At 40.3% G+C, this 10,062-nt stretch overlaps 1 protein-coding gene across 1 annotated transcript in view; it reads right to left on the minus strand.

Moving 5' to 3' along the window:
* LOC105277793 overlaps positions 1-7,311 on the minus strand; it is a 90,061-nt gene extending 82,750 nt beyond the window's left edge. The window contains exon 1 of the mRNA XM_026972828.1: positions 6,887-7,311. The gene's annotated coding sequence lies outside the window, so the exon portion shown is untranslated. The remainder of the gene's footprint in view (positions 1-6,886) is intronic.
* Positions 7,312-10,062: the final 2,751 nt, after the last annotated feature.

Here is a 10,062-nt window from a genome sequence, read left to right on the forward strand (position 1 = left end):
TTTCTTTCGCGTTTTTTTAGCGCGGAGTAAAGATATATCCGTTCCTCATTTATTCAACTTTTACGAACTTTAGCAATCGTTAATATTCCTCTTAATTCGTCTTATGGCGTCTATGGGATGAAAAAGATTACTCGGCAGCGTTTCGTTTCATCCAAAGTACCATTCCGTAGAAATATTCAAAAGCAATAGCTTTCAATCATGGCGCGAAGTTGCAGCAATAATCCTAAACAAATATGCGCCGAGAGCGACGTTAAGTGGATTGAAAAGTTGCGCGCGAAAATGGAATTCATTAATCGCGCATTGCATGGTGGAGAAACGCGGTTAATTAACTGATCTTTAAACCTACCCTCGGGTAGGACAGTGACATTACGTCAATACGCGCAATTAACCGCGGCATTGTATGCGTCCGCGGATTAATAATCAGCAGCTCGGTTAAGCACTTCTCGGCCAGCTTGTTTGCTCTGTCTTTGGGCGATTGGCTGGGGGTAATCGCTCGAATACATTGTGGTCTAGATTTCATCTCACGTTTCATCATGCGTTGGGAATACGTTTCCGTAATACAGCCATATCTTCCACGAGTCACTTAGAATAATAATGCTAAAGAAAAACTACGAACAGAAGCTTTCCTCGCAAATTTGCTTAAATATATAAATAATTAGAGGTTTTTGCGATGATTACTATTATCAGTTTTGCTTTTCGGATTAAAGCGTTTTCTTTGCGTCACTTTGGTTCTTGATGTTTTGTGAATATTTAAATCCACTTTATCAAGGGACGAGAACTTGATAAAACTTGATGAGAGCTGAGTTTCTTCTTGGTAGACATCCTTACATATAGATGAAAATCTGGCCGCTTAATGGGAGGTGGCAGGACAGAGGGAGGACATTTCGTTGGTCATCTAAATTTAAAAAAAATGAAAACCAAAGTAACAAAAAACGCGGCTTCAACCGGAAATCAGAATTAATGCTTAAATATATATTTACGTGTATCGTACTTATCACGAAACAATAATCAATGTTGCATTGTAAGCGAATTTGGCCGATCCAGTGGCGAACAATCGCTTCTGGTCTCTCCAGGGGAGACAAAATTCGCCAGAATTCGAAAAGGAGTTTGCTCTTTCATCAATTTTTCGTACGGCTAATTTATCATCGACGAATGCGACGTAACGAGGTACACGGACTCGCTCACCGAGTTAATAGCCGAATGTCCGAGCACAGCGAGACTTTCTCGGCCAGCCACGGGGAGAGAGATACCAGGGTCCGATAGCTAGAGGGATGTTCCACCTTACGAAGGAAATAACAGCCCGGGAACACAATGTACGGCCTGAACTTAAGTTATTTATAGACTTCGAGACAACGTGCTTCGGCCCTTCGTGCGCCGACCATTTACTACTGTTTTCCCCTACCCTGGACACATCTTCGACTTGTTCTGCTGAAACATTACGGTATAGCGAATTCCAACATGCGCACGACTATCGCGCGCCGGAATGTAATCTAGCGTTGATCCTGTCTGCTGAATTCCGCTGCATGTACGCGACTGTTTAAGATTCGTGTGAGACATTAGCCATTTCAATCGATACCAAATGCGCAACAAATTTTGGATACTGCTTTGTGTCTATACACATGGATAATGATATTGCCTTTTCCTGATAATATCAGAATCGTATAAAGCTGATAATATCAGATCTCGATAACTGTAGATGATGTACTTAAGATTGCACACAAGAAATGGACGATACTATCTTTTCCTGATAACTGCTCACGATACGTCCAGAATTACGTTTGCGCAATTTTAAGAAAAGGTTCTTTGTTTAACTTCTCCTCAGCATTATTCTCGAGAAGCATGGTCGATGGTAAAATCTTTAGAGTTTGCGGACTCCTGTCTTTCCACACTGCGAAAGGGTACCGAGAAATTTGTGACGTCCCGCTTGCTCACGACATCTCCACATTCGCGAAAACGTTGAAAAATTTCGCAATAGCGCGCGTTTCTAGAAATTTAAACGCGCATTTTGGAGGAACATTTCGGTGGATGCAACGGACGGATCTTCATGTGCACGAGAAGGATGAAATAAACCGAATTGTCTATGCTGTCGCGCTGTCATGTGTGTATGTGTATGCGCGCGATACATGTGTATCGTCCCCATCCAAGTGACTCATGGAATCGCTCGAAATCGACGTGAGAAAGCGATCAGAACAACACCTCAGGCGAGCAAAGTCCTGACTGACCAATGAGAGATCCGATTGAATGAAAATCCTTACGCTATTTTTTTCTCTTCCCTTCTCTCGTCTCTCTTCTTCTCCTCCCATATGGCAATTACTCGCACCAACTTTCGGCTTTTTCGTTTGCGTTCGACTTTCGCTGATGCAGTTCAGCCTCGCTCTAGTTTTGTATCCGCAAGACTTGCCATCAAACATGACCATACAAAGTGCAATCTGTCACGTAATTATGATGATTGCATGACTTGAGAAACTGTTTTGATGGCTGGAAAATCAATCGGAGATGCGATCGATCGGAAAACCCACGAGTGAAGATTAGTGGGGAGATTAGTGGCGATAGGGTAAATATCGGTAAATTATCGATTAGCTATAAATGATGGGAAGTGTACTAATTACCAACGGTGCACCATCTCTGCACGCTCATGTAGGCACGCTGCGCTGATTCTAACTTGATAATTAGTTTCGTGAATAACTCATCACGCATCGAATTACGAATTACTCGAAGAACAAAATAAGAATAGCATTATATCGTCGAAGAATACGAAGAATAATCCTAGATTGCTAGTTGACCCGTTTTATTTTCTGCTGAAAGACTTTTATATTTAGCATGCTTCACCAGACGTACTGTCTTTCGATTAACCCTGCACGTATTTAAAAACGAACGCGACTAGTCATGCTATAAATATCGATTAAAGTTGTGTTGTTTTGTTACCCTGCAAAGATCGATAAACCGCTTCGCCGAGTCGTCGTCGGCGTTTCTCCATCCTTCCGTCGAGTCTAATTTCGTGCATGGCCCGATTTCCACGTCAGAGAAAAGGGAACGAAAGAGGAGCCAACGTGGAGAGACGGTGAAAATTTCCGCCTGGCGACCGGGAACGGAATCGGGAACGCTTAATCGCGGCGGAGAGAGGTGACGAAGCGTTCAAGGCTCGCGGTAATTTCGTCGCGCGCATTTTTCTCCTTAAGTCGTCGCCATCGCCGTCGACGTCGTCGTCGTCGACCCCTCGTACCCTCTCGTTTAACGGCGCGTGGGCGACAGGTGGAACGTGGAAACGGTACTGCAGGCTGATGGAAAGAGAGAAATGACAGGACAGAAAACGGGAACGGAAGCGAAATTTCCACGAGGGTAAGCGAAACTCGTCCAGGTCAAAGCACGACCTATTGCGGACGACAGGAACGAAGAATGAGGGAGACGGTCGGGAGAGGCAAGAAATCTTGGTGCCGGACGTAACGAATAACGAGGGTGTTAATCATGTGTTATCACTCGCTCGTGGAGGAAGACGAAGAGAGACGATCACGCGTCGACGATGCGAGGAAGAGAGAAAAAGAGAGAGCATACGTGTTTCCAAGTTTGGAACATTACATTGTTATATTCTCCTCATGATGCGAATTAATTATTAAAAATCTTATTTACATTTAAAATTCGAATTCAAAATTTCTCAACCGAAAAATAAACATGTTTATACGTTTACATTGGTTGATACAATAGCGGCATAATAATTTAGAATTTGGACGCATAGAAATATTTGAAATGTACTAGAAATATTTCTATGAAATATGTATGTTGAATGCATTTAAGCAATTAAGAGAGAGTTCTCACAATTGAAATTTTAGATTTCTGCAAATTCTACTGTAAGTGGTATCTTTTAGCATTACATTATAACAATCTTGTTACGTCGATGTAAAGCGTGGAAGTATGAAAACAAAATATAAAATAAGGAAACAGTGTTATAGTTAAAGCGGATACGGTTACGAAAGCGACTCGCGATTCCAAGCATCAAAGGTAATTCGCGCATAAAAATAATTCAAGCGATTCTTATCGAGCAATCTACAACACTATGGCATCTCTAGAAAACGACACAAAGGCAGCATCGAGATTCAAACGAGGAGTGCGCCGATAACAAACAGCAATGAATATCTATTATCGTGCGTGCAGAACAATCGAATCTGCTTTTATTATTGCGAAAGGAATGGAAACGCGCGTGAAGCTCGGAAAAACTGGCAGCCGCGAGTAGCAAACGCATTGCTCTGTCAACGGGCAGGAAAAAAAGGAGGAGAGGATAAGGGATGAAAAGCAATGGCGCGACCAGACTTGGCGCCGCGCCGTTGCGCTAAAGATGGCGCGGAGAATAAACTCATGACAGATACACAATGCACGGGACAGTGTCGCGTTTCACGCAGTATCTCGAAATGCATTTCGCATTTCGCGAATATACGTTACGCAGAGATCGATTCACGCGAAAAAGTAAACGAGCGAAAGAAATGCATCACGGCGACTCGATCGAGAATTAATTTCGCGCCCTTTCTCAGTGATATCCACGATGATATCGACGAAGTCTTATTTGCAAATTGCGCGTGTGACGTTACATTAATGTCGGACATTTATCCACTTATTCCCCCGTTCTGATTTCTTATTTTTAAATTTATAATTAGCTTCTTCGTTAATTTGCATCCAAATATCGCATGCTGCATTGCATACGCAATCCGATAAAAACGCAACGTTCCGTGAAGGAATTTAAATTAAAGTTTCCCGTTTACGTTTCTCGAGAGATTGCCTCAAGGTGATTTCTCTCGGGCGATACTTATCGCAATCTGCTCGCGCGATTAGCGACGAAAATGTAACGGTTATTACGTCCACGTCGTCGTTGCATCCACCCACGTAAAATCAATATCGTACTTCGAGTCGTTCGCGGTGTCGCAAATTCTGCAACAGTAATGCAATTTCTTGCGAACATCATAGGCGACATCGGTCGTGTAAGCCACGGTGAAACTTGGCAGTTAGGAAGTTAGGGGGCTGCTCGGATATCCCGGACAGAGTTTATGGTACGTCCGTCCGGCAAAAATTCCGACACGCTGCGCGAGATTTAACGCGGAGCGATTCGAAGGAAAGCTTGGAAAAGAGGAGTCCCCTCAAGAGAGAGAGCGCTGAACAAGTTCTTCGGCCACTTTCTTCAAACTCCCTAGAATCCCTCTTACTTCCGTTCAATGTGAGCTACGTCGATCTAATTTCGCAACGACGTTAGGCGGCTTATGTCCACGAGGCGATAGCGAGTTCGCATCGTTACCAGCAGCATTATCCCGTATTACGTTAAATGACACTTTTTCAGCTATCAAAAAGTGTTCTTTACGAAAAATGTTCTAACGAGAACTTTCAAGTGAAATATTTAACGATAAAAATTAGAAACGCATCAGAGTATCCAACGAAACGCCTGCTACGGAAAATTAGAGAATTTCGATCTTGGGAAAAAAGTCTGCATACTTTATGATCTGTAAAATTAAGTAAAGGACATCATTAAAAATCAAGCGACGATAAAAGAAGAAACATCAGACATGCTTTCGTCCAGTTAAGATTATTTAAATGACACTGTGGTCGCGAGAAAGAGAATAAATGAGGTGAAGGAGAGCGACGGAGGGAACGCAGGAAGTGCTTTATTTTCTTTATCGCGGCGCGCGAAAGAGGAAGAGGATTCGTTTGTCGGCTGTGTCGAGTATACGTGTACAATTCGTGCAGTACGCGTAACTTGGCTGATTGTAATTTGTACGCACGTCGGAGTCTCGTAATGTCGGTGCCGGGGAATTGTGACTCCGCAGGCTCGACTTTTAGTTCACTTCACACACATACGAGCCGACACGTACGAAAAATAATAAGAAGATTCTCTTACGAGTGAGAATTACGTTTGCCTTTAACTATGGACAGCTCAGTTTTTAAATATAATACAATGCATTACACAGTGTTAAATTTAAATAGCTCTCATCGTTTATTTGTTGCTGAATACTCTTAAAATGTCTTCGTTCGAAAACGGAAAGCAAACAACCACTTCTTGCAAAGTTAATTTGTATAAATTTGATTATGCGCTTGCATTTGCGCAAATAAAAGTAGTTGATTTTTAATGCGTTCAGAATACAGTAAATTACAACGCTTCAGAGAGAGTCGTAATCGAGAGTAGAATGGGATAATACGATGTGATCCAAGTCGTAATTAAAATCTAACGTTACCAAGAACTCTCTCCCAACTGGAGATGGATCGTTGCCGGACACGCGACGCGATCAATCATCCACGGCGCATTACCGAATAAAAGATTCTATCGTGCCATCATAGAATTCGCAATAAGCAAAATAGTATGATCAATCTGTCTGTATTTTTATGTCAGACTGCGCGGGTTGCTTTGAATACCAAATATATTTTGCGAGAGAAACAGGCCTGAACATTCGTGCGCCTGTCTCTTTCTTCCTTTTACAAAAGATGTATAAGGAATGCATTGTCCCTTTAGCAAATTTAATTTTAACATTTATTTTCTATCCTTTTTACATTAGGATTTGTTACAATTGTAGAAATCATAAAGTATTCACTATATAGTGGAATTAATGGCTCGAGTAATAATAATAATCGATTAATTAAGCAAAAGGCAATTTAGAACATCAAAATACAGAATATAGTAATATGATATAACGATAGCTTGAAGAGATCTCAACAATTTCATATCTAAGAAAAAAAAGATACTACTTATAAAATCACTATTGTTAACAATCCAAGCTAAGTTTAAATAGTCTGCGATTGAAATAACGTCATGTAGATCTGAAGTTAAAGGACGACGTTAAATAGAAGGTGTGAAATTGATCAACCCTTTAGTTCGAAGGGTGAAGGAAGGAAGTATATACCGGGTGTGACTTACCTCGAATGCAGAGCGCAGCCGCGTTGCACCGTGATAAAACTCGATGCTGGTGGCGGTGGTGGTGCGAGATACGTTGACGGTGATAGGGGTGGTGGTGGTTCATGTCTGTGGGAATGATTGTGGTGGTGATGATTATGAGAATGGCTCAGGGAACCTCGCAGAGTTCCAGGCAGATGGCGATGTGGCGTCGACTGCTCGCTGAAACATCAACGGGAGGAAGGACGGTCAGAGATCGATCTTTGGGAGCCTCTCGAGCGGTTATTCTTTTCCCACCAGGTACATACTGGACACATATCGGGTGAGATCGTACCCATGGTCGATCTGGCAGAAAGGATTCTGCCGTCGGTAACGACCAACGCGAGATAAGATCGGATTCGTGAAACGTGATACTTGGCTTTGCATGAATAATTGATGAATTATAATACATTATAGTTATAATACAATATAAAACAGATTTGCATAAATGATTTCGTAAGAATCTATATAACATTTTTGTTACTGAGACTGTGGATAAATTTAATTATACATTGTGTTCCTCAATAGCAGATATAATTCTTTTTTTTCGAGTAAATTTACAATTAGTTTTGTTAAAAAGGAAGCGTAAATATATCCTTTGACTCCTTTGAATGCTATGAATTTGTCAGTGTTAAAATAAAAAGAAGTTAGGAGTTATTCGAGTGTCTCTTCTTGTAATAAAGTACCCGTAGGAACGGAGTAAAACTTATATTCCCTTAAATCTCATAGTCATATAAATTTTATATACGGAGGTATATTTATGCGCGTTTACAGCTCGGTTTTTTAAATTAGAGTTAGCATTTGAAGTCACATGGTCTTATACATTTCTCTTCTCTCTTGCGATATTACAGCATTTATCACGTATGTTTGCCAAGATCAAATTAAATATGCGAGAGGCTCTAATGCTTATCTCTAATATTTGATAAAGCATTATCGGATCAAACGGGTATTTCAAATTTGTCTCAAACGAATGTTTATTTTAGCGATAGCCTCATGACTTCTCCCTATATTTCAATACTTATCGGTTATCGACCAATATGAAACATAATAAATTTTAAAGATAAGAAACATTCTATCGCGCGTCTACGATAAGATATAAATTCATCAAGAGAAATACGTGTTGGATAATGTATGTAACAGTAAATTCATATTCACACAGCAGCACCGTTCATCTCTCTTTTTTTATACATTAAGCTACTTGTATATATTTTCCTTTGCATAAAAAAGACAAGCACAATGCACAAGCATTATGCATTTTCAATGAGTTTTTCATTACGGATTTTTTAGGATTCGATTTGTTTTCACACCTGCCAGTAATTACATGCAGAGGGACGCTCGTTACATCCGGTCGCAGGGCACCATCGCACCTGGGACCCCTTATCCAGAAATTCTGGTGGGGTATTGTATTCACAATAGAGAGACGTGTCTCGTTCCGGAAGCTTCGCTATTTGCACGAAACATTTTCATATATACACATTGCAATTTTGACTTCCGTTGCGCACAAAAGCGTTGGTTTATTAATTAGGGAATTAAATGAGATTTTCTCAGAAAGCTGCGACTATTTCTCATAAATTTCTCAGATGTGTAACATAGAAATGTGCTTGTAGAACATTACGAAAGCATAATTATATTTCACAAGTTCGGTCATTGCGTATTCCAGTAGAAATTCGGTATATTGCGTATTCCAGTTAAAATTTCCGACAATAGTTGCGAGAAACAAGCTGCGAAGATCTTCATTTAATCATACTTTTGTGAGACAAAGTGAATTTGTATTATGAGCACAATGACTACACTTGAGAATGATGTTCCGCAGGTGAACGATTTTATCACAGTGGCACGTGAAAAGCAAACGTGGGACCGGAAGTGTAAAAACCTGATTCGGTTACGAGTCGGTTACAAACTCCGTTACAAGTGCGGCTCTTATCTGCTACTAAACTGATCTGTCCCTGCTTCGTCTGCGACGTCTCGTCACTTATCACTTTAGTTGCCTGATAAAAGAGAAAAAAAGGAAAAGGTGCGTGTGCCCGGTGCAATAAACGCGATAACTTCAACAGAATTAACTACTTTAATTCCGACTTGGTTCCATTAAGGAGACGATTAAAAATTTCCGCTAAGACGTTGAAAAGTCTCTTGGGGACTTCGCGAACTTTATTGATGAGTTCGATGAGTTTCTAATAGCCGCTAATGATTCCACGAGAAGCGGAAGTTTGATCGCGCATACCGGCGTGCCGTAATGAAGCTGAGAGCGTAAAGTTTCTAATAATAGCGATGCGGTACGAGACGAAGACTGACGTACGTTCCGTGAAAAAGAGTAATTAGACGCCGCGTCAGTTGGTATCAAGATCCATGCGCGAATCATCAAATAATTACATGAACGAGAACGAAATATAACGCGATCAATTCAATGACGGCAAGAACATCTCGTGCTTCAACTTTTGTAATCCAGAAATAGAAAAATGAAAAATCACGAACCTTTCGGTAACATTCACGAAGCTGCACAGTAATTGGATATGTGGATGCTTTCAACATTAATTAAGCAGTAAATCTAAATATATTTCAGAAATACGAAACTTGTATGCGAAATAATATAAACTAGTCTAGTGTTTATTCAGCCCTTTCGCTATGGTTGGTCGAAGTAGCGATTACAGAATACGGCAATGTAGAGCACTAACGTTATGCATTTTTGCAATTAGAATTATGTTCTTTCTTTGCTCTTTATTTATTTTATTATTTTAACTCATTATATCAAAGACTTTCAAAGCATAAAAGCAAAATGAAATTTACGTATAAAAAGAATATTCATTTAAACTTATATTTAATGTACAACTATTTCATGAATGACGACTATAACTATCATTGGAGCGAAAGGATTATTAAACAGCTTCCATTTGTTAAAGATACAGATTCTTCCATAATGTGAACATATAAATTATGTTCACATAAACTTGCTGAAATTCTATGTACTTTTCAAGTAATCATATTAAGAATTCCAGTCAGGTACATGTTTCTCCGTAACTCTTGTAAAACTTGTTCTTCCGATTAACAACGGCTTGAATATGTCAGCATCGATAATTTTGGACTTAACTCCTTTGCTGCCCGGATACGGGATTCTCGTGCAAAAGAGATTAAGGAAAGTTTCAACGAGGAATCTGCCGCGAACG

This window comes from Ooceraea biroi, chromosome 1 (assembly GCF_003672135.1).
Source record: "Ooceraea biroi isolate clonal line C1 chromosome 1, Obir_v5.4, whole genome shotgun sequence".
Classification (NCBI taxonomy): Eukaryota; Metazoa; Arthropoda; class Insecta; order Hymenoptera; family Formicidae; genus Ooceraea; species Ooceraea biroi.